This window comes from Astyanax mexicanus, chromosome 19, assembly GCF_023375975.1.
Source record: "Astyanax mexicanus isolate ESR-SI-001 chromosome 19, AstMex3_surface, whole genome shotgun sequence".
Classification (NCBI taxonomy): Eukaryota; Metazoa; Chordata; class Actinopteri; order Characiformes; family Acestrorhamphidae; genus Astyanax; species Astyanax mexicanus.
The window spans coordinates 26,630,701-26,655,782 of NC_064426.1; the positions used below are offsets into that span (position 1 = coordinate 26,630,701).

Genomic DNA, 25,082 nt, shown 5'->3' on the forward strand with positions numbered 1-25,082 from the left:
CACAGAAAACAACACACGGAGGTGGTGTATGGGAGCTTATCCATTTTTAGCGTAATAGATCTAAACAACGTGTTGTACATGTAAGTGATTATAAGTGTGGGGTTTGGTTTAGTAGGCTTGTGTTGTTGTTGTTGTTGTTATTATATATAAATATAGTAATTTATCGTTTGCTTTAAAACGTAAAATAATAGTTATTTAAATATGTTTCTCAATAAATAGATTAAATAGAAAAAAATAATCGTTAGAATAATCGTTTAAAAAATAATCGTTAGGGACAGCCCTAGTTAAATCTATCCTGCATATATACACACATAAATAAACAACCCATATGTATAATACAAGAGCGTAAATAACTATGTATTTTTTATGAGTTAAATGTTTATTACATATATTAGATTATTAGCTATTGTATATATATAGCTATGCATAAATACACTACTAGTCAAAAACTTTACAATGTTCCCATTTTTCCCTTTATTTTTGTGATTTAAGTTTTTCAGGTCTACTCAATAACCGGAATGGTGGAAAATCCAGTGTACAAATCTGTGCAGTAAACTGCCAGGGCCTTTAAGGAAAAAAAATCGAAACAAAAACAAAAAAAAAAACGTATTTTTTAAGTTTTAAAGTATATTGTGAAAAGAATTTGTGATTTTTAGCAAAAACAATTTATTGGTCAATAGCTTACAGCTGGTAAGTAGCAATGAAAATAAACTGAGCTTTAAAAATGGATTTCAAAGAAACTCGTAAACAGGAGAAAACTGGAAAAGGAAAAGGTACAGCAAGAGTCAGGTCTGGTTGACTTACATGGCAACAACACATTTCGCTCAGCTAAACATTGGAGTAAGCCTCATTTTCAGCAGTAAAGAGAAGAACTGGAGGTCTGACAGGTGAAGTAGTGCAAAAATAAAGTCATTATTAAGATAAGAAAACAAAATATCTAATTTTCTGGGCCATACAGCACTGTTACTGGACAACTAAACAATAGGGGTGTTCTAAAACTGTTGACCAGTAGAGTTTATAACTTTTTTTTTCTGGTCTGCTATTTTCATCCATAAGGTGCCCCGGATTATAAGGCGCATTTTAAGAGACACTATAAGAAACTAAGTTAACTAACTTAGTTAAGTACAGCTAAGCTAAGTAAACAAAAAAGACTTTCTTGAGCGCTGGATGTTAATTCACAAAGATTTCTTTCCTGAAAACTGTTTATTTGGGTGAGTAAAGTTCTTCTGTTTATTTACAGTAAGCTTAGATTCCTGAATCTCTAAAGCACTAATGCTGGAGCACTAGCATTAGCAGCTAACCACTCCAACAGTGCTAGCCGGGGTTAGCAGCAGGCCACAGGTCGATAATACTCACCTCCGAAGGGTGATAGAGCTAGCATGGATAGCAGCTAATGCTAATGCTACTTCAGCAGTGCTAGCAGGGGTTAGGAGTGGACTACAGGCCGATAATACTCACCTCTGAAAGGGGAAATAGTGGTTAGCGGCTAATGCTAGTGCTACTCCAGCCCCGGTGCTGGAGAACTGAGACTCCTAAATAACACTGCACCTCAGTTTAGTGTCTTTACTGCTTCTTACAACCTGAATGGTAAAATTAATACGTAAGGCACACTGACGATTTTTGGGAAAATTAAAGGATTTTACGTGCGCCTTATGGTGTGGAAAAAAAACAAATGCCACAAATGCACTATATAAATATTCATCTTTCTCATATGTATAATATAAACATCTATGTCCCATATGCATTATGTAAATATCAATAAGCAATACTAATTTGTTCAATTTGCATTATTCAACTGTTAATAATATTATCTAAATACAGATATGTAATATATGCAATATATCATATGTGTAAATGACCAACATAGCCAATATGCAATAAAACTTAACAAACAAGCTAGACAAGTTAGATTAACCTTGTCTTCACATTTTTGAATTATTAATGTACAAAAACAAACACACGCACACACACACTCTACACTCATGCATGCAGTAATGAGACTAACGAAAGCGTTTCTCTCGCTAACACACACCAGCACTTTAATGAGGGCCTGGGAGGCAGAGGCACAGGGGGAAGAGGAGACAGGGCTAATAGAGTAAGAGCCTGATTAAGACTAATGAACAATACAGAGAACAATGTCAGTCTCTACAACCGGCACACACACACACACACACACAGCGCAGTCAAGCAAACACAGAGCACTCTCAAGCAGCAGCTTACAACCACACAAACACACTATGAGCCAACATCACACCCTCACACACACACAGATTAGCACAGATACTTTCCTTAAAAAGCTCAATTTAATACATGAACAGATTCAATTACACAGCTCTGTATGTTAAAGCTACAGAATATACAGAATACGGTTCGATATTTTGAAATAAAGGAGTCTCCCTCGCTACCTTTAAGAAACTCCTGAAGACAGAGCTCTTAAAAGAGCACTCACTCTCCTAACACCTCTAACAAACCAACTACTTCTAACCTCATTTCCCTCTTTCCCTTCTTTCCTCCTCTATCCTACTATTTTCCTTTGGCCTCCTTTAGGCCCTTTCTAAAATGTTTCATTTAAATTTTTTTACCTTTATGTCCTCTATTGCTGAAATTCATCATTAATCGTAAGTCACTTTGAATAAAAGCGTATGCCAAATGTAATATAATTTAATGTAAATAACTTTTATGAAATTAACTTTTTAATATACAAATATTACAGGAGGCTGCAAAATTTTTACTGCATTTTACTATTGTAAAAAGCCCTTTGATAAATCGAGGTGATTATGGAATATATTAGTCTTTGCTCACCCTGTGTGTTTACCTTGTATGACAGAAAAGGGCTCTTACTTAGTTACTGGTCTTGAAACTTTTTTGCACCTCGTATCCAGTGTTTTAGGGAGCTTTGTCACTTAATTGCACAATTTTATTTGCCTGAGTTATAGAATAATAACTGCTGTTTGCTGTTGTTTTTTCTATTTTACTCGAATAAAAACACTCATAGAGTGAGAAACAGCAGCAGGAGCTCCTCAGATAAAGTGATATTCTCCAGGCAGGACAGAGCGTTTGACTCCACAGAGCTGAGCTACCATTCGTCCAGTGTATGAGCTGGTTATTCTAACTGGCTAGCACTATATAAAGCTTTGCTGTTAGAAGAAGTTTCAGCATCGATATTTCTGAAATGCTTTTAGAATGTATGTTGCAGGCCTGAAATGCAGGGATGGCTGTGTATAAATAAATACACTAAAGATGAGCAGACAAAGCATGCTTTATCTTGGGTTCATATTGATTGCAACTAAATAAAAGTCAACGTAAATATAAGAAAAACTGTTTTTTTCATTTTCCATACTGTGACAACCTTTTCTGATTTGGGTTATTGTCTAAATTAATATACATTTTATTATGAAACACTAATGTAAATACATGCATTTTTAAAAAGCATGACTGCTGTATAAGCTGAGCCTCTAATATTCCATCACCTTCAAGACCCTCAGGCCTTCTGCTATTAGACAATCCTCACTCTGGGCTTTATTTATTCGGCTAACTGAAAAGTTGTGCTTTGTGAAACACCCTCCAGGGGTTCCTGCTACACTTCAGTGATGAACCACAAACACTTCTTGGGAGAAGCCCTCGATTTTTTCATTCTCTCCCTCACACACACAAACATACACACACAGCCTCAGTTTACTATGACAGCAACTTCACAGCGCTTCAGGATAATATAAACAGATTTCCGAATGAGCGCAATTCTCAAACTCAAGCTGTGTTGTGATGAGCTCGGAAATTAACGGCTGATTTACTGTCTGTAATGAATCACACCAACTGTACACCAGACCGCCTACTAACTTCACACATACACTACACACTTTAATATGCTGAGATCAAGCTGTATTAATAACCATTGCTGCTTCACTGTAGATGTATTGATGGGCGTGCGGGAAATATCGTAATCAAAAGCTAAGGAAGGATACCTCAGTTGTGGTTCTGCAATACTCAAAATATCACAGAACAATTCTCTACAATACTTTACGAAACATAAAAAGTATTCTGCCCCTTTACTCTGAAACCCCTAATTAAAATCCCTTAAAAATAGTTAAGAGTCCAGCTCTGTTGAATTTATTCTCAGTATAAATATAAACACCTGTTCTATGAAGTCCTCAGTGATTTGTTAGGGACGTGAACAAACAGCATCATGAAAACCAAGAAACTCACCAGACAGGAGGTCAAAGAAAAGGTTGTGGAAAAGTTTAAAGCAGGGTTAGGTTCTAAAAATATATCCCAAGCTTTGAAATTCGCAAGGAGCACTGTTCAATCAATCCATCATACAAAAATGGAAAAAGTATTATACAAATGGAAGAGTAGCAAAAAGAAAACTATTGTTGAAAGAAAGACATAAGAAGTACCGTTTGCAGTTTGCCGCAAGTCATGTAGTGGACACAGCAAACATGTGGAAGAATGTGCTTTCTTCAGATGAGACCAAAGTTGAACTATATGTAGTAGAAAAGTAACACTGCTCATCACCCTGAATACACAATCCCCACCGTGCAGCTCCAGTTCTAGACTGCTTTGCTTGGGGGCGGCAGTAGAACGCAATAGGTGGACATGTTGATGTTGACATGGTCATATTTTAAAGCCAGAGCGAGAATGATACTGACCTAAAATTGATGAATGAAGTACAGAAATAAAAATGCATTTCTCTGCAAACTTATATGTAAAGCATAATAATTGAAGAGTATATTTTGCTTATGTTAATTAACAAAGATTATCTAATTGGGATTCATTTCAATGTCCCACCTTGGTTAAATTAGAATTATACTGATAGAACAACTCTGTTATGTGAAATAAGTATCTAGACATAGGCTGAGAATGTAATATTCAACAGTGGAAATATGAATAAGTGAGAATACAAATATGATTAGTAAATTAAAATATCAGGGAAACAGCTCATCGTTCAAAAAAAACAAAATAAACTGAATTATGTTCAATGTGTTTCATGGTATATTCTTCACCTGAATTTCCACAGAAATGTTCCTTTTTACACATTTTTCTCAGTATAAACCTGATTTTTATAATAAAAAAAGATCTGTGTAAGGATTGCAAGACATTTTCTGTTGATGTTATGGAAAATGTACTGGTACAATCCTTTTTTTTTAAATATAAATTTGTACATATAACAAATAATGTAAAGATTACAAGCGCATATTAATAAACAGTTATCCAATTTTCAATTAACTATTATATACATACACAAAGAGCAAAGAGCAAAGAAGGAGATACCACTTTAAAATAAGACTACCTTTATAAAGGGTATCTAAATGGTTAATTACAATGAGTTCATTAATGGTTACTAATTAGGTTGTAAATGCCTTAAAAATCATAAATAATCAGTTATAACACATACGTAAAAGGGCAACAATGACCTGTTGTTTGCCAAATAGTGAACCCATAGCCATCTATATTGTTGCCCTTTCTATGTATGTGTTATAACTGGTTATTAATGATTTTTAAGGCATTTACAACCTAATTAGTAACCATTAATAAACTAATTGTAAACCATTTATAAACCCTTTATAAAGGTAGTTTTATTTAAAGTGGTACCGTTTACTTCTTAACATAAGCTTACAAAAAAAATCTATTAAAACAAAAATACATTCATGCAATACTAGATGGCACAGCAAAATAGATACAAAAAGTGAATTAGTTAATTGCTTTTTCTTGCATACTTTTCCCGTCATTATGATAGCAAAGACACTGACACCCACCCAATCAAGCTGCACAGTGCACGGTTGACGGCTTTCTCTAAACATCGCTAAAATAGGGCCCCAAGTCTGACTTCCTAAAGCTTGTCACAGCTCGACCACATTTTGACACAAATCACAGTCATACATGCAAAGATGATCTCCTGTAATAGCATGTCGGCTCAGAGAGTCTAGGTTAAACCCAAAGGTCTAAGTTCTACTAAATACGGATTATGTCACATCAAGGTTGATGAAAATGTAGTGACCGTATTCTTCAGATTGGGATTAGGGATGAATTATTTCAGCAGCCAAATCCCAGTTTAATGTAGCTCTTCAGCTGTGTACATTTTACATGAAACAGTCTCATCTGTCCAAACGTCTAAGTACAGTATAATTAATAAGGCATGACCTGCATTTGTGGCGGCACATGTAAAACGTTTTCTTTCTCTACTGAGGAAGATTTGTTGTAGGCTGATAGTTAATACTGTAGGAGCTCTGCAGGTTAGTGCTGTGCGATATGATGATAAATATCGTGGGTATGATAGAAGAGTGTTTATCGTGCTACTTACCTTGTATCGTCCCTATCGTTTCTACAGTAATTTCATCTATTATTCATGCAATACTATATAATGTAGGCTACGATGACATGTATTGGCGTGGTCACTTTGCGTAAACTCAGTTTATATTATAAGTGATAATAAAATAATCTTTGCAAAAAAAGCTTCATAATGTGGTTTTGCAACATGACGCTGCTTTACGTCATTAATAAACTCATGAGAGCTGAACAATAGAGAGGCATTGTTCTTTTGAAAAAAATAGCTTATGCATCTACCTCATCTGTTTTCATTTGATACATATATATTGCTGCACTAAAAAATAGTAATTCTCATTTGTGAAAGTTGGATTTAATGAAATAAAGTTTTTTAAAGCATTTTTTTGTCATATTTTTCGAAGAAAAACTGAAAACATACTTAAATGTGGTATATCATGATACATATCGTTATCGTGATATAAAAAAAACTCCATATCGTGATATATGATTTTTTTCCCATATTGCCCAGCACTACTGCATAAAAAGGTGCATAAAACTGTGATGAAAAATCAGGGTTTTTTCATCAAATATTGATTTCTGAACTCTTTAAAACTTTTGTTTCTTTGCATTATTTGAGGTCTGAAAGCTCTGCATCTTTTTTTTTGTTATTTCAGCCATTTCTCATTTTCTGCAAATAAATGCTCTAAATGACAATATTTTTAATTGGAATTTGGGAGAAATGTTGTCTGTAGTTCATAAGAATAAAACAACAATGTTCATTTTACTCAAACATGTACCTATAAATAGGAAAATTAGAGAATCTGATTCAGAAACTGTGGTCTAAGTGGTCTTTTGATTTTTCACTTCCTTGGTCTGCCTGGTTGCCAGATTTAACGCCAAGTGTTTATGGGACCAACTGGGATACCAGCTTCAGCAAACTACACATGTGCAAAACCTACAGGCCTTGGTTATAGCAAGCTAAACACAGGTGTCCACTTGTACATTGAATTTCCCATATTTTGTATAGATTTACTACTATATTCTCCTGGTGAACACTCTTCAATGCATCACCAGTTTTGAATATCTTCACACAATCCACCACAGTATAACGCAACTATAAAGCAAGGTATAAAGTATCACACTCCATTTATAGTGTGTATCCTACCCACAGTTCAGCGCAATCTTATGAATTTATTTTTGTAAAAGGAGATTGCTGGACTGAGCACAAATGTAACAGGTGTAGTTCTTTTATGTATTCTGGGAAACCCACTTGAGTATCTGTTCCCTGCAGTGTGAAGGTTCTGCTTAATGCAGTTATTCACTTAATTGTGCAGCAGAATGAGCTCACGGCATCGTCCTCTGTGGACCTGAAGGATAAATATCAAACACGCATTCAGAAAAGCGCTTTTACATCTTTTCGGCTCTATCTCTGGACTCACTGTGAATAAACTGCTTTTCTGGTGACCTTTCAGCTTGTCCCCTGAAAGAAACACACCTGAGACTTTATCACACACTGCACATATACACTGCACATATACGCACACAGTTTTTTTTCTATCCGGACAAACATAAATTAAGCAATTAAGGGAGCCAGTGACATTATGGCCATGTCACTACAACTCATCATCTTCCATTCTTCCTGGAAAAAGGAAATGTAAATATATATAGTCATGGAGTCATGGTCAATATAATTTACAGTGGCGTGAAAAAGTATTTGCGCTGTTACAGACTTCTTTTGTTGTTGCATTTTTGTCATACTTATATTTTTCAGATTAGCAAACAAACTTTAATATCAGGCAAATATAACCTGAGTAAATATAAAAAGCACTTTTTAAACGATAATTTCATTTAATAAGAGAAAAAAAATACACCAAACCAATCTAGTCCTGTGTGAAAAAGTGTTTGTCCCCCCCATAAATTAACTGTGATTAAATTCGGAAAGCTTAGTTCAATTTCACTACTAACCATAATCAGGCCTGATTACTGCCAGACCTGTAGAATCAAGAAAAGCACTTCCCGTCTAAACAATCTCAAAAAGCAACACATTATGCCACAATATGAAGAAATTCAAAATCAGATGAGAAATCTAAGTTACTGGTCATCTATCAGTCTGGAAAATGTTACAAAATCATTTCTAAAGCTTTGGGACTCCAGTATACCAGTGTGAGAGATAATATTCACAAATAGAGAAAACATGGAACACTGGTGAACCTTCCCAGGAGTGGCCGGCCTGCCAAAATTACTCCAAAATGGCATGGACAACTCATCCAGGAGGTCACAAAAGAACCTAGAACAACATTTAAAGAACTGCAGGTCTCACTTGCCTCAGTCAGTGGTAATGATTTAATAATAAAACATCACTGCTAATGCTGCTCCAACGGCCAAAGAGCTAGTGCTTAGCACAATTAGCGGCTAATGTTAATACTGTTGGAGAACTAAGCTGAAAGTCATCTATAACGCTGCACTTTAGCGGGGTGGATTTACTGTTGTTTAATACCTGACTGGTAGAATCGGATAAAAAGGCGCATTGACTATTTTTAGGAAAATTAAAGGATTTTAAGCCTTATAGTGCGGAAAAAATACGGTAATAGTAAATACAGTAGATAAACTTATATATTAATATAACGTATATATTAACTTATACAGCTTTGGACAAAAAAATATAAAAACACTTAAAATTATGAGTTTCTTTGATTTTACCAAATTGAAAGCCTCTGGAATATAATCAAGAGGAAGATGACTGATCACAAGCCATCAAACCAAGTTGAACTGCTTGAATTTTTGCACCAGGAGTGGCATAAATTTCTCCAAAAGCAGTGTGTAAGACTGGTGGAGGAGAACATGCCAAGATGAATGAAAACTGTGATGAATGAAATATTGATTATAAAAACTGATTCTGAAACTGATTCAAAAACTAAAGTGGTCTCTTAATTTTCCCAGAGCTGTATATTATTGTGAAAATTAACTATTATTTTTTTTCTGACACCCCTAGTTATCGTACCATATAAAATTCAGAGCACAGCACCTCCTGCAGTAACACACTTTATTACTGGTGTTGTGCTTGTAGTCGTCAACTCCCAACCCCTCACGAACAGTCCATCATGAAACATAATCAGAAGCATATTCAACACCAGCCTATCTCTCCTCCATAACACTCCCCGCTCACTTTACTCTCCCTCCCTCTCACCCCCACCCAATTCCCTGAGTTACATGCACACACACATACACACACTCATATAAACACCCACCCTGCCACCTTTTCATAGACATAAACTCTGAACTTTGGTGGTGCATGAGGTGCCAGAGGTCATGTAGCTGCTGATTCTCCATTACCCACTGCTATCCTGCATCGTCACCAGCTCACATATCACACACACACACACACACACTCACACAAAAACAGCAGCACATGTGTGTGTACACACTCAGACACACACACACACACACACAGATCTCACGCAAATACAGCATGCACTTTGAACTAATATCAGGAATTCTGATATACTCAAGCAAATGTCCAATACCTGCGTAAAGAAAAAGCTAAAAAAAAAGCGTGAGGAGTCTTTTTTTAATGTTCCTCTCTTGCGTTGCTCATTGGTTCACATCAAGAATCAACTTAAACTCTCAAGAATTAATGTAAAATAACAATAGTTATAGAAAATCTCTCCAGAAATTCTTAGATCTGCTTAAAGACCAAAGTTCACAGCCTCTCCAACTGAGCTGGGATAGATCTGATAGCTGCAAACAAACATCAGTTGGTTGATTTAATGGTTGGAACCTTTAGTCACGTTGTCACATTGAGTTCTGGACACTTAGTCTAGGCCTAAATTAAAACATCACTGTCAGAGGTTCTATACTGCTCTGAGCTTAAGGGAATGGTTTACCAAACAATTAACACTATGTTGCCCTGAAATGAGATGGACAGCAGAGACCACTCTTTATTTATTTCATTTCCAGTCATAATAGTCATTCATTTCTTCATTTTTCAGGAAATCTTTCTAAAGGATAATAGACAGAACAAGGGTGGACAACCCAAGCCCCCAAGTTTGGAATTTGTTGGCTGGATGTCAGGCTTCCCCATCACCCACCACAGATCAGCTGCCCAAATCCCAGTTCATGCCAACAGCCTCGGACTAGCTGCTAACTCTCCACTACCCATTAAACAGAAGTTTACATGAACTCTAGCTAGGATTTTGAACAGCTTTCCACTGGTGGTTTTAGGGGTGGGGCCACAGGGCCATTGCCCCCATCTGAAATCAGTGAGGCTCCTATCCTGTCACTCATCTGTCCTTTGCCCAAAAGAGCAATGAACAGACTATACAACTCTGGAAAACAATGAGACATTTAAAAATGCTGAGTTTCTTTGATTTTAACAAATTAAAAACCTCTGGAATATAATCAAGAGGAAGATGGATGATCATAAGCCATCAAACCAAGCTGAATTGCTATCATTTTTGCACCAGGAGTGGCATAAAGTTATCCAAAAGCAGTGTGTAAGACTGGTGGAGGAGAGGAGAACATGCCAAGATGCATGAAAACTTGAAAAATGAAAAACCAGGGTTCTTCCACCACCAAATATTGATTTCTGAATATGAACTTTTTTTTGCATTAAGATCTGAAAGGTCTGCATCTTTTTTGTTATTTCAGCCATTTCTCATTTTTCTGCAAATAAATACTTTAAATTACAATATTTTTATTTGAAATTTGGGGAAAATGTTGTCTGTAGTTTATAAAATAAAACAACAATGTTCATTTTACTCAAACATATACCTATAAATAGCAAAATCAAAGACAAATATTTTCTTACATGCTGCTTGTTTTTGAGAGTATTTTGAATATGTACAGTAAAAATGCATGTAAAATTGCCAAAAGCAAACTAGAGATTCCAGAAGCAAAATACTTTTAAAAAATCACAGAAAACACAGAAAATCAACCAAAACAAAGACTGACACAATCCAAGCACAGATAATTGTCAAATAACTGCAAAGAATAATAAAGTAACCAACTACATTTAAAAATATATTTATATAACATATTTTTCTTATTCCGATTTTGCAATACATACTTCTTTCTTTTTATTCTTAAAATTTTAAGTGCAGACTAATTTTTTGGTGTGAAAAACTTGTTTCAATAAATGAAATCCCACTGGCCACTGCTGCTTCGACTGCTGTTGTGTCTATTCACCTGAATATATTAAACCCATGTTGGTGTATAATGACTTTTTAAACATTCAATTATAAGTTGTCTGACCAGAGAAGGATGGGCCCCCCTAATATATTAGCCTTGACAGTACATGTGATCGTATTTGGTTCCTCCCAAAGGTTTCTTCCTTCTACAGCTCTGAGGGAGTTTTTTCTCTCACAGGGGGTCTATTTTGTATGTTCAGTGTTTTGTCTGATTGTCTGTCTACCTGCTACATTTGTAAATACATCTGGTTTTATTTTTATTTGTAATATTGACTCAAAAAAATTAAACAGCTCTTTAACACTGCTAACTGGATACCCCTCTCAAGAGTCAATCCCTAGCTATAAATAATGCATTTAAAAATCTCTTTTATTTAAATATTTTCTTTACTGACTTTGAATTACTCTCCAGCCCTACTTTCAGCTGAACATTTATGAGTAAGGGTTGATCATTTTCACTGCCAAGACCTGTCACACAGGAAGCAGACTCACTGCAGAACTTTCTGGATGCAATTGAAGCCCATATCGGCTGCCGCTGGTGCACTTGGCCAAACGCGGATCATGAAAGTCATGATTTGCAATCCAAATGACGGCCGAGGCTGGATCTGTCCGCTGTGAGGAATGAGTGGACTCAGGCCTTAAATCATGCTGTTGCACTGGGTCACAGAGCACACAAACCCGCTCCAGCTTATTGGGTCACAGCAGGTCTTTGGTGTTGGAAAGATGTTAAGCATATCCAGAGGTCGGCCCAAAGCTGATTATTTATGCAGAATATTCCAGCTATGCCTGTTTTACACTGTTTCTGCTACAGTCGCTGTTGCGTCACTCTAGTAGCACATTGACAAATATTCACAACACTGCCAGGGTTAAGGACCACAAACTCTGCTAAGAAGTGGTGGGAAAAGCACACCTTCACCCAACAAGACCTTAGTGGCACAATGAAACAAGAAGGAAGTTCAAGCCATTTAGAAACAGTGAAACGTTCTGGCTGCAAATTCACGGACACACCAAACATCGTAAGGCAGAAACTTTGTATTGTGTCCCATGACTTTTTCCATGTCCCATGGAAGCTTAGGAACACTCTACTATAACCTGTGGTGAACTCTAATTGAATGTGGATGTGAATTTCTGAGTTTTCTGAGGACTGTGAACTGAGGAATGTTTGCTTGCCCTGGTGCAACGGGCCTGCTCTCCTGCAGTTTTGAAGGACCATGTTTTTTATCTTCATTATTGCTTTTTCATATTTTGCCGGCTGCAGGAATCAAAAATCTGGTCGGCTGGCTACTGTCAGCAACTGGTGGGAAGTGCCCCTTTAAGGGGAATTCTGATATACTTTCCTGTATTGACCATCACAGAATTTAAAGGGGTGTTCACATTTTCTAATGTTATTTAATTCATAACCAGTTGTTGTATTGAAAGCCTCAAGCAAGTTTGAAACTCTAGACAATTGATTGGTTTGCTTGATTTTTTGCACCAGGAGTGCCATAAAGTTATCCAAAAGCAGCGTGTAAGAGTGGTGGAGGAGAACATGCCAAGATGCATAAAAACTTTGATGATTCAAAAATTATTTAATTCCACCAAATATTGATTTAGGAACTCTTAAAACTTTATGAATATAATCTTGTTTTCGTTGCATTATTTGATTTCTAAAAGCTCTGCATCTTTTTTATTATTTATACTTATACTTATACTTATTTTAGCCATATCTCATTTTCTGCAATTAAATGTTTTAAATGACAGTAATTTTATTTGGAATTTAAGAGAAATGTCGTCCATAGTTTATAGAATAAAACAACAATGTTCATTTTACTCAAACATATAACTATAAATAGCAAAATCAGAGAAACTGATTCAGAAACTGAAGTGGTCTCTTTTTATTATTTTTCCCAGAGCTGTATATAACCTCAGGTTATACTAATCCTGTGTAAAAGGAATTTGTCACATTTTTCACAAGTATGGCAGAAAATGTGCTTTATTAATAAAAATGGTGATGGTCAAACAGAACAAAAGGGTCAACAATGGCAAACAGCAGTAACAAAGAGATATCCAACCAGGGTAGGTAAACAGTCCAGATATCATACGTGGCAAGGCAATATCAGAGGGTAGTCAAGAATCGAGGACAGTGAACAAAACAGGGTCAAAACGAGAGATAAACACAGGCACCAGGATAATGCGTTGTACGAGGATAGAACCGTCAACATTCAGCACTGACTGTGAGCGAATGAGGAACTTAGAAAGGACTAGTGCTTATATGTGGCTAGTACTCAGGTGATCTACTTCCTGAAAGTGTTCCTAGAATGGGTGTAATGTCAGTGTGATCGCAGGCAGAGCTGAGTGTAGGAGAGACAGTAGCGCTTTCAGCACCAGGCGTGCCAATGGAGGTGCAGGAGGAGGTGTTTAGTTTTTAGGCTAAGGCTTCTCCACCTTACGGCTTAAGTCATTATGTAGCACAGCCTATAGCCTACCTATAGTGTTATAAACCAGTAGATGCAAAAATTTCATTATTACGTAAGTAATTACGGAATAAAAAATAACAAGTAGTAAGTCACATATTACTGATGTTGTTTTGGAAGTGACGGCTGTGTGTAAATTGAGTAGCTACTCCCATCTTAGGCATTTAAACTATACTAGATATTCCTTATCCCATGTATCCAAACGTTTGTTTGTGTACATCCCATCTACTGGACTCATTCAGTCACTTTGTAGTAAGTTGCATCCTTTAACTTAGTCCCTGTAGAGAAGTACAATAGGATGGATAGCTCTGCAGTAGACCAACATGAACCTAGGATAGAACTGTGAAAAAGAGGACATAGATGGGGTGTCCAAAATATTGACCATGGCAGTCACTTCCAGTGTGTGTGTGTGTGTGTACCAGTGACTGCTAGATACACTGTGGTAAGTGTGTGTGAAGTGTCGAATCACTCCACCAAAGTGATGGAGCTCCGCCCCTCTCCTAGCCTGGCTCCACTGTTATGGCATAAACACACTGCCTTGTAACCATGGAGCCTCAAGAATGGACCAATCGCATGACCTGTCAGATCCACCAAGGCGTACATGATAAAATACGGGCCACCTGAAAATGGAAAGGTCCCCAGCCGGTGTGTGTGCACGTCACCGGTTCATGCAAGTACACACACTCACACACACACAAAGACACACACACACTCCAGGCCACTTTATCCCATTGCCTGTCCTCTGTTCACTGACCTCATTGACTTGCTAAAAGGCTACTATTGACCATGTCACCCATCACACACACACACACACACACACACACACAAACACACACACACACACACACACACACACACAAATCCCAAGAATTCTCTCTTGTGTACTGTGGGATGTGTATTGCTAGAAGCTCTTAGCAACAAGGCCAAGAATCCTACCAGCACAGGTGAAACACTTAAGCTCCGCATAGCCGGCTAGCACTGCTGGAGCAGCATTAGCATTAGCCAAACGTTATATTGAGTATGTTGGACTGTAGCCAGCACGTTTACCGTGTTAAAACAAGCTACGTGGGACATAAGTAAAGCTAAGCTAAGTAAACAAAACTGTAAGGAAAAAATACTTTATTTTAAAGTCAAACGAGCTCTGGATGTACACAATCTACACAGAATTCTCTCCTAAAACTGTTTATTTTGGTGAGTAAAGTGTTTATGTTTATATACAGTAAGCTTAGATTTCCAAATTTCTCCACTAAGCACTAAGGCAGGAGCATTAGCAATAGTGCCATTTTTGGGAAAAGTAAAGGATTTTAAGTGCGTCTTATTATGTTAAGGGTCTGCAGTGTGAAATTGGTGTACAACACCTGAAACTCTAAACAACTATTGCAGTTATTGAGAGTTATTTCACATTAGTAGTCGATGAAAAAACAACAGATATCAATCCACAGTGTGAACCACTACACACACACATGCGAAAAGGGACTTGCAATGTTTGCAGACTACAGTGTTTTAAAGGAACTGGGGGCTGATTGGTCAGGTGTGTCAGTCAGACTGGATTATAAGATATTAACACATTATAAAACAGTAGTATTACACAAACAAATCCACACACACACACACACACATATATACAACCCCAGTTCACACTCACTTAAACCATCACTGTGTCTGCTGCAGTGTAAGCTTCCAGACAGGGGAGTATACATTTTTAATTGCAGGTGATACGATATATATAAGACAATGTCTTATGCACGACATCGCACACACAACTACACAGACACACACACACTCTCTTACACACACCACACCCATTCACACTCGTCTGACAACTCCGATGCCTTCCCAGCACGACAAAATGCCCAGAGTCAGCGAGAGACAGTGTGAGCACTTTAGTCGTCATGGCTGGCATGTCTTCCACCTTGCTGTTGGCATAGGATTCATCCCTCTTTTAATCATTGATGCTTTGCTACTGTATCTCTTGCCCTCTCCCGCTCTCTCCTCCTGCTTTCTAGTGCCCTAACTTTCATATCTTATTCACTAGCTTAATCCACATAAGACATGCAGGGAATATATGTAAGTAGCAGTACCACAAGCAGCCTTAAAGCAGAACTAGCCAATCACTGAGACTCTGTAGACCCGTTCTGAAATAACTCACCCGGTCAGCCCTGCCTCAAAGGACCCAGATCAGGTTTTTTTGTAAATAAAAGATTATAGGTAATGTAGTATTTAAACGCTGTTAAAGTTTCACTACCATTCACTTTCCAGTCCTTATAAGGAAACGAATCAGCAAAAACAACCTAATTTGAATTAACTGCTTTTGTGATGTCACAAAACTCAATGCATTTAAACATATATACAGCTCTGGAAAAAAATAAGACACCAATTAAAAATGATAAGTTTCTTTGATTTTACCAAATTGAAAACCTCTGGAATATAATCAAGAGGAAGATGGATAATCACAAGCCATCAAACCAAGCTGAACTGCTTGAATTTTTGCACCAGGAGTGGCATAAAGTTATCCAAAAGCAGTGTGTAAGACTGGTGGAGGAGAACACGCCAAGATACATTAAAACGGTGATTAAACACCAGGGTTATTCCACCAAATATTGATTTCTGAACTCTTAAAACTTTTTCAAAATCTTTATGAACTTTCTTTGTATTATTTGAGGTCTGAAAGCTCTGCATCTTTTTTGTTATTACAGCCACTTCTCATTTTCTGCAAATAAATGCTCTAGATGACAAGATTTTATTTGGGATTTGGGAGAAATGTTGTCTGTAGTTTATAGAATAAAACAACAAAGTTCATTTTACTCAAACATAAATCTATAAATAGCAAAATCAGAGAAACTGACTCAAAAAATAAAGTGGTCTCTTTTTTCCCATAGCTGTATATAGGACATGATCACTTTTGACCGATATATTGGGGCAGAAGTGACCAAGACAGAGCATAGTCACTAGAGCTCTCTCTGACTTTGGCTGCTGATGGCGAGACAGCACAACCCTGTATTCAAACTTGCAACTGTTACAGCATCTTAATCTGCTGATCTGCTTCACTTGGCTCGACTTAAGTGGAAGTAAACATGTAGTATGCAAGTCCTTTAAAGAAAAAGTTCTTGAAAATGATCTATTCTGACAAGTTTATCTCAGTATCTTCTCTAGGCATATCTTTCGTTCACAATCGAAGAATCTTCAAAGGAACCTAAATTAAAGCTACATAAGGACTCTTTTCTGGGGGTTGTTACAATTCTACTAGAGATGTGTTTAAGCCTGAATACGTCCTCAGTATCCGATGGGAGCATCGCTTGTTCATTTTATGCTGTGCCAATGACATGGTTTAATCTGAAACTAAAAGCAAAATCCCCCTGGCAAGAAGCTGTACAGCCCCAAAATGGATCTGCCCTACAGCTGTTTCAGAGTACTTTGGCTATCAGCACGTAATGCAGCAGCACCACGATGCTGACTTGTTTACAACAACCCGAGAGAAAAAGAGAGCGAGAAAAAAAACAGAAAGAAGGAAACAAGGAGAAAGAAAGCAATGAGAAATGCAGCAATGAATGCTGTTTGTGCTAGTAATATATTTCGGGCTGTTATTTAAGCCGAATAAGGTTGCTCTCTGAGGCAACCTTATTTCCACTTCATTACATTTACTGCTTAACGCGCCATAAGGCAGCCTCACCCACCCATATGAGGCTGCCTGGCTCGTTCTGTTACCGTTCATACTGAAGCCTCAAACGCTCATGTTCATAGAGCTGGGCAATATACTGATATTTTGTCAGATTGTATCGACAATATGATTTAAAGAGCCACTAAACCCTAAACCAAGTTTTTTACTCACATGTACAGGGGTTGAACAATGAAACTGAAACACCTGGTTTCAGACCACAATAATAATTTATTGTCCCGACGGACAGTTCTGGTGGAAACAGGAGAGTTGAGGTGCACATTGAATTCCGTGGTTTTATGACTTGCTGTCTTGGTCACAGATGCGCCAGCAAGAAGTGCACCAACAATTTGTCCTCTTTTGAACTCTGGTATGTCACTCATAATGTTGTGTGCATTGCAATATTCTGAGCAAAACTGGGCTCTTACCCTGCTAACTGAACCTTCACACTCTGCTCTTACTGGTGCAATGTGCGATTAATGAAGATTGGCCACCAGGCTGCTCCAATTTATCCATGATGAAACCTCCCACACTAAAATGACAGGTGTTTCAGTTTCATTGTTCAACCCCTGTATACCTGTACTCATAAGTGGAGCATCTTTTGCTGGAGTGGAGAGGAAACAGCTGGTCTGAACTTCATGCTCAGGTCAAGGAGGTGAAAAAATGCCAGGTGGTTTGCTTTTGCTGTTTTTGCAGCTATAGCTGCACAGCTGCACCGAGAGATGTGTGGGTACGCGAGAGAAGCATGTAGCGCAGGCGTAAGAGCAAAAAGATGAAAGCATGAATTCCGATTTGACCGTTCACATTCATGTCACATGTCCATTGATTGGATACGTATCCGATTTAGGACCACATATTAAAGTGAATCAAATCTGATTTGAAAAAATGAGATTTGGCACGTTCACACAGCCATGAACCATGAACAAATCAGATTTAAGTCACTTTAGCCTGGTAATAGGTATCTACTAAAATTCAGAACTCCTAGTGTCAACATACTAAATTCAAAAATAGAAAGAAGGGTCTTAAGTGTGTTCCATTAGTGCATGTTGAGCGAGTCTCTAGTGAGTTGAATTTTCTTCAACCCTAGATATTCATGTCGCCTGTGGTCAAACAATCATTATTTCAAGGAAACTGAAAGTTACTTCAATTTTGAAAATGGGCATCTAAAGTAATTTTTTATCTCAAAAGCTTCCATTAGCTGACTTTCTGATTGACTTAATTTTCTTTCTCCTTCTGCGAATGCTCTCCTAGAATGGAACAGAAGTTTTACCACCAAGATCAAGAACAAGTTAGAGAGAGTTGTTCAAAGCATCCATTGTTTTGCCAATCTGAGAATTGTTTCACATGCTGGGAAACAAAGTATGGTGAGTAACGCCAGTCAAAAACTTTTACTTCCATTGTGATGCCACATTTTCAAGTGACTAAAATAACCAGAGCTGCAGTGATTGACAGACATACAGTACATACACTCATCGTAAAAAATACTTTATTTACTCCACTAAATAGTGGATAACTTTTCTAACTTTTAAAAACATACTAGTGAATCTCACAAAATGTAAATATTATTGAAAAGTTTCAGTAATTTTTATTTTATTAATTTTGTTCAAAATATGAAACTCATATTATATATACGTGTAATACACAGAGTGATCTATTTCAAGCATTTATTTCTTTTGTTGTTAATGATTATGGCTTACAACCAATAAAACCCCAAAATATTAAATAAGACCAATTGGTACTTTTGGCAGTGTGGGCAGCGTGCCAAGTCCTGCTGGAAAATGAAATCCGCATCTCCATAAAAGCTGTCAGCAGAGGGAAGCGTGAAGTGCTGTAAGATTTTCCGGGAAAACACTGCACTGACTTTAGACTTGACAACAAAACACAGTGGATCAACACCAGCAGATGACATGTCTCTCCAAACCATCACTGATTGTGGAAACGTTAGCTTGGACTGTGTCTCTCTTTTGTGTCACTTTATCCTTATGGAAATGTGGATTTCATTTTCCAGCAGGACTTGGCACACTGCCCACACTGCCAAAAGAACCAATTGGTCTTCGATAATATTAAAATTTTCTGAGACACTGATTTTTGGGTTTTCATTGGCAGTAAGCCATAATTATTAAAAATAAAACAATAATAAATTATCAAAATAGCTCACTCTGTGTACAAAACATCTATATAATATAAAAGCTTCACATTTTAAACTACATTATGGAAATAAAGTAAATTTTCTGTGATATTCTAATTTTTAAAATAGTAGATACTGCGCCTTTCACTCTTTGCAACTATCATCAAAACCACAATTTATCTCAAGTTAAGGACTTTCCACCCTCCCAAGCAGCTACAGTAGCTACAAAAGAAAGCATTTGTGGCTAAAAAACAGAAGTAAAGAGAAAATAAAGGAAGAAATACAGAGTAAGTGAGGAAAAGCGAGCAGGAGGGATTACCTGGGCCCACTGATAGATGGCAGCGGGTGGTGCAGTAGGATCTGTCAATAATGGGCATTAGTCTCAATCAGCTTGGCATTATGTCCCTGCATGTTGGCTGGGCAGACTGCCAGAACACATACGTCTGATAACCTAGCCTGGCATAATCGCAAAAGCCGCCGGACCATCAGAAACTAGGCACACTTATTATCCACATCGTTATCATCATCATCATCATAATCACGCTCGTCATTGTTTCAGACTCATCTTGCTCTAATCCCTGCGCCGCTTTCCCCAAATCCCTCCAGACGGATCCCACAGAGTGGCCTCAATATCATGTTTTGTCCCCAAAAAAAAAAAAAAAAAAGCAAAAAAAAAGGGCAATCACAGCAGGGCTTAAAGGGTTAAGGCCCAGACAAACATTCAAAGACCGGCCGTAAACAATCTTTGGACTTGTTTGCTAATGTTTTGCTTTGTGGATGAAGGGATTCAGAAGAGCAAATTAGACCACACAGATCATATAGTAATTACTGTCCTTCTTGCCTTTCTTTTATTTCCATCTGTCTCCTTCTTACTCTGACCTGCTTGTTTCATATTCTTCCTTAAAGCTCCACACCTCCCTTTCTCTCCCTCTTTCGTTGTAGCCTCATCTTTAATTTTCCTGCAGTGACCCGAGCTGGAATGTCAGCACATAACATAACATAGAGGCCTGATTGCGGATGTCAGTCGTTCAGAGCCTCCCCCATAATAAACAACATACCAATCTGCAGCGTGTTCCGAGTGGACGCGGACATAGACGTGGACGGGGCTTTAACGACACACGCACAGTCCGTGATTTGTGTTTGTATGCTGCACTGACGCACTACCTGAAAGCTTCATTAAATGCTATTGTGTACTGAAATGAACTAAAAAAAAAATAAAAAAAAAGGACAAAATGCACATAAGTGCTGTGAAAACATCCCTCGAATCCTTGTTTATTCACAGTAGCAACCCTTAAAGGAGAAGTCTAGTGTAAAATGGACTTTGGCTGCAGTAAAACCTGATAACGAGTGCAAACGTTTGTTGAATAGCCCAATTCCGTTTACACTTAGCATTCTAAAATACAGCGCTTTTAGCCGATGCTCCCAACAGGCTCAAAGTTGTGCTAGCATAGATAGGGGCATAGAGTTACCCATGCAAAGAAAACGCTATTTTTACACCATTAACAAGCTCAAAGTAGCTCCACACTTCATAGGTAGAATTCAAAGGGCTCTGACATTTAAAACGAGGAACTGAGATCTTTGAAAGTGCACCGATAGTTTTCTAAACGAAAAAAAAAAAAAAACTAATGAGCCAACTCTAAGAACCGACTCTTTAACCTGAACCTAAAGTTTAGGTTTTTTTTCAAACAAAAAATAATAAACATATATTAGATATTAGACATTTTTGATTAAATTTAGATGGTTGATTTTGCTTTTGCTTTATTTATTTATTTGTACTTTAAACTTTTGTTGAGTATTTAAATAACATATAAATAATAAACATATAATATTGAATGCATTAATGTATGTTTTTACATTAGTAAATATTTTCACACACAATTTAAAAATAAATTAGCAACAAAAATCGGAGGAGCCACTTGGGAGCAGAAAAAGTCGTCTCTTTTTAATGAACACAGATTTATCTTGTGAAAACTGTTTATTTGGGTGTGTAAATTGATTCTGTTTGTTTACAGACTAGCCCAGACTACAGAGCAATACATCTTTGCCTCTAAATGGCGAAAGAATAGCACTTAGCACGATTAACGGCTAATGCTAATACTGCTCCAGTCTCTGTGGGTGCTGGAGAACTAAACTGAAACTCCTGCATAACGCTGCACTTTAGCGGAGATTTACTGCTTCTTACAAACTGACTGGTGTAACTTATACATATGGTGCACTGGCGTTTTTTGGAAAAATTAAAGATTTTAATTTTGCCTTGTAGTGCGAAAAATATGATAAATCTCTTAACTAACTCTCACTTTCTTAAACCTTGCGCCTCCTTCTTTCTCACTCTCTCACACATAAATAAATTTCTATTGCGATGAATCTATGTGAGAAGGAAAAATTATTTTAATTAAGCAATAATAGACAAGAGGCCACAGGAGGAGCACGAACCTCGAGTATATTATTGCGATTATACCTCATTATAACTCAAAGAACAATAATCTGGTTATAAACACTCGGCAAGTTAGAATAGTTTCATTGCTGCTTTGTTTGTAGCTGCGCTGTTTGGATTGTAAGCGCTGCATCATTGCTAGGTTGCCTGTATGTAGCGGAGTAATACATGGAGAGTAGGGGTGTCGCGATTCTCTAAATGTTTCTTTTTTTTTTAAGCAGAGAGGCCTATGCCAGTCTATGGTCATTCATTGGTTTGATTCATCAAATTTACAATATCTTATTTCAAAAGATGGGCTTGATTTAAGTGATGCAAAGTGATACAAGTGATCTGTAATACACCACATTAGGCACTAATGGTCAAATTTAAATAATTTAATTAAGATATATTTGTAATGCCATCTATTGGCTTTTTTGGTAGCAGCAGTGTGCACATAACAAAAATAAAAAATAAAAAATACTGGAACAGTCATGTAAAAAATAATAGAAAAATTTAAGCCTTAACAAACTGAACTCTATCCTACTATAACAGTTAAACATTCAAAATAAGAATTTAAGACTTTTTCGGTCCCTGAAAATGACAATTTTTTTTCTTTAACAAAAATATATTATTAACTTTATCTGAGAGAAAGATGCTCCTTAAGGTACCAAAACTATTAACATATTTGAGGCTAGACAAAACAACTGTTATTTTTATATTTTCAAGTTTTTCTTTAAGAAGATGAGAATGTCCACATTCTCTGTAGAAAGGACTGCTCTTTGAGCTACAGTGTGCTGCGCCATTTGCGTAGCGTGCTGCGCCATTTGCGGGAGGGATCTTCTTTTTGACTTCGATGCTCGAGACCATGACATAATTTCGATCAATTTCGATAAAATACAGAAATTGTGACACCTCTAATGGAGAGCTTCAGTTACAGTGCATTACTGGCTGATAATGGCACTCATAGAACGCCACTCAGCCAATCACACTGCAGGGTCGGAAGCAACTGTGGTATGATCACAATGAAATCATATCAAATTGTGCGATTATTTCTTAGTTCTTTTTTATAAATCAATCAACAGCCCTATTCCTAATACAAGCAATGTATTCTGCCTCTAATAAAAGACAAACCCCTCTCTCTCTCTCTTTTGCGTGTCTCTCTCTCTCTCTCTCTCATTTACTGATGTCATGTGCTTTGCTCAGTAAGCCTGTAATAGGCTTGAGCAGGACAGAGCCACTTCTCTGTCTGCTTTCGCTTTACAGCCCACTGATTTACACACAGAGAAACACAAACTGCACGGAAAACAGAAAACAGCCCAGAGAGATTTACTGACACACCTCTCTTCAACCAGAGCACATCTACAACATTACCCACAACCACCCTCACCACCCCTCACACACATACACACTTAAAGTACATAGAGTACAAGCAGAATACACTCACAGATCCACACTGTTTACTGCTGTTTCACAATTAATGGCCAACACTAAGGGATCAGAAGAACAGATGGATGTAATGACGGATAGGTGGATGGTAAGGTCACCGGACTATCAAGCTCCCATAAAGCAACATCAAGCACCAAGAAGACCATTCTCTCCGGCCGTTTCATCAGAGTGACCTCACTTTGAACCCTAGAGGTCTCCTAATCAACTCTCATTGCTGGCCAGACACTTGACCTTCTGACCTCTGATCTTTCTCCTCCGTCAGCCCAAAGCTTCCAGAGACCTGAAAAAAATGATTTTGTGTCTTTCACCTTTCTGTAAATCACACTACAGCGATTCTGGAGTTCGAGAAAAAACTGATGTGAAGCGGCTGAGAGAAAGAACGAACTTGGCCTCGAGACACACACACACAAAAAAAAATCTCATTAAGTCTAGTCTAGTTTCATTACTTTTCCCAGACGCTGAGAAATGCAGTCACAAAAAATGCAATTGTTGAATTAATTTATTATTAAGTATTACTTTGTGTTCAAGTATCAGCGTGTCTATGTGAGTCTGAGGGAGGATATCTAAGGTAAACCAGTAACTGTGCCTACCGTTAAACCTAAATCTTAAACATTAAAGCATGACAGTACGATACAGTACCAGTCATAAGTTGGACACACCTTAAATTAGTGTTCTTTCATTATTTAAAAATGTCCTGCATTATCAGATTAATACTAAAGCCATCCAAACTATGAAGAAAAAACAAGGAATTATTTAGTAAGCAAACCAGAATATGTTTTATATTTTAGATTCTTCAAATTAGGCACTTGCTTAAATTACTTTAGCTTTGCACATTTTGGCTGGGTTTTCTCAGTCAGCTATATGAGGTAGAGTCACCTGGAATGGCTTACAGTTAACAACTGTGCTAAACTTGTCAAGAATTAATTAATTAAATTTGTGACCTCCTAATCTGTTTGAGAGTATTTCAAGAACTTTAAAAGTATCCTCAACGAAAGGACCGAGACTATACAAACCAAAAGTTAACAGTACCCAAGATAAAAGACCACCTAAATGCTTCACACAGTATTTTGGTTTGTTTAACACTTTTAAGCATAGACTGCGTATAGTTGGACAGAGCATCGTCTCTCAAAAGTGAAGCCACCACAGGTCGGGTGCCCCCTGCTGTTCGGTTTCAGAAAGCTGTGTAACCCCACCCATCCCCATAGGTTTCAATGACAAAGCAGACAACTTTTAATCACTTTTTTTCCAATATACTGTAATTCTACCTCCATTATTTAAATGCAACAGCTAGTGTAACCTCTGCTTATATTGTCAAATTTTTATATCCCCACAGAATTATTTTTTTAAAACGTTATTCAGCTCTATTCAAAAAGGTGTGGTTATTGTAAAAGGGCTGGTTATGGGCGGGACCAATAACAGACCGTCAGCTCCGCCCCGGTCTGCTCTGCAGCCTGTAACCTCGAGGCAGCCCTCAGGGGCGGGGTTATTTAAATGAGTAGGCTGTCTCTCCACAGTCTTTCTTCCTCCTCTGGTCTCTACTGCG

General features: G+C 37.4%; 1 protein-coding gene across 2 annotated transcripts in view; it reads right to left on the reverse strand.

Annotated features, from left to right (window-relative positions):
- The window catches only part of stat5a (signal transducer and activator of transcription 5a), a 168,688-nt gene that overhangs the window by 128,616 nt on the left and 14,990 nt on the right, over positions 1–25,082 (reverse strand). The window lies entirely within an intron of this gene.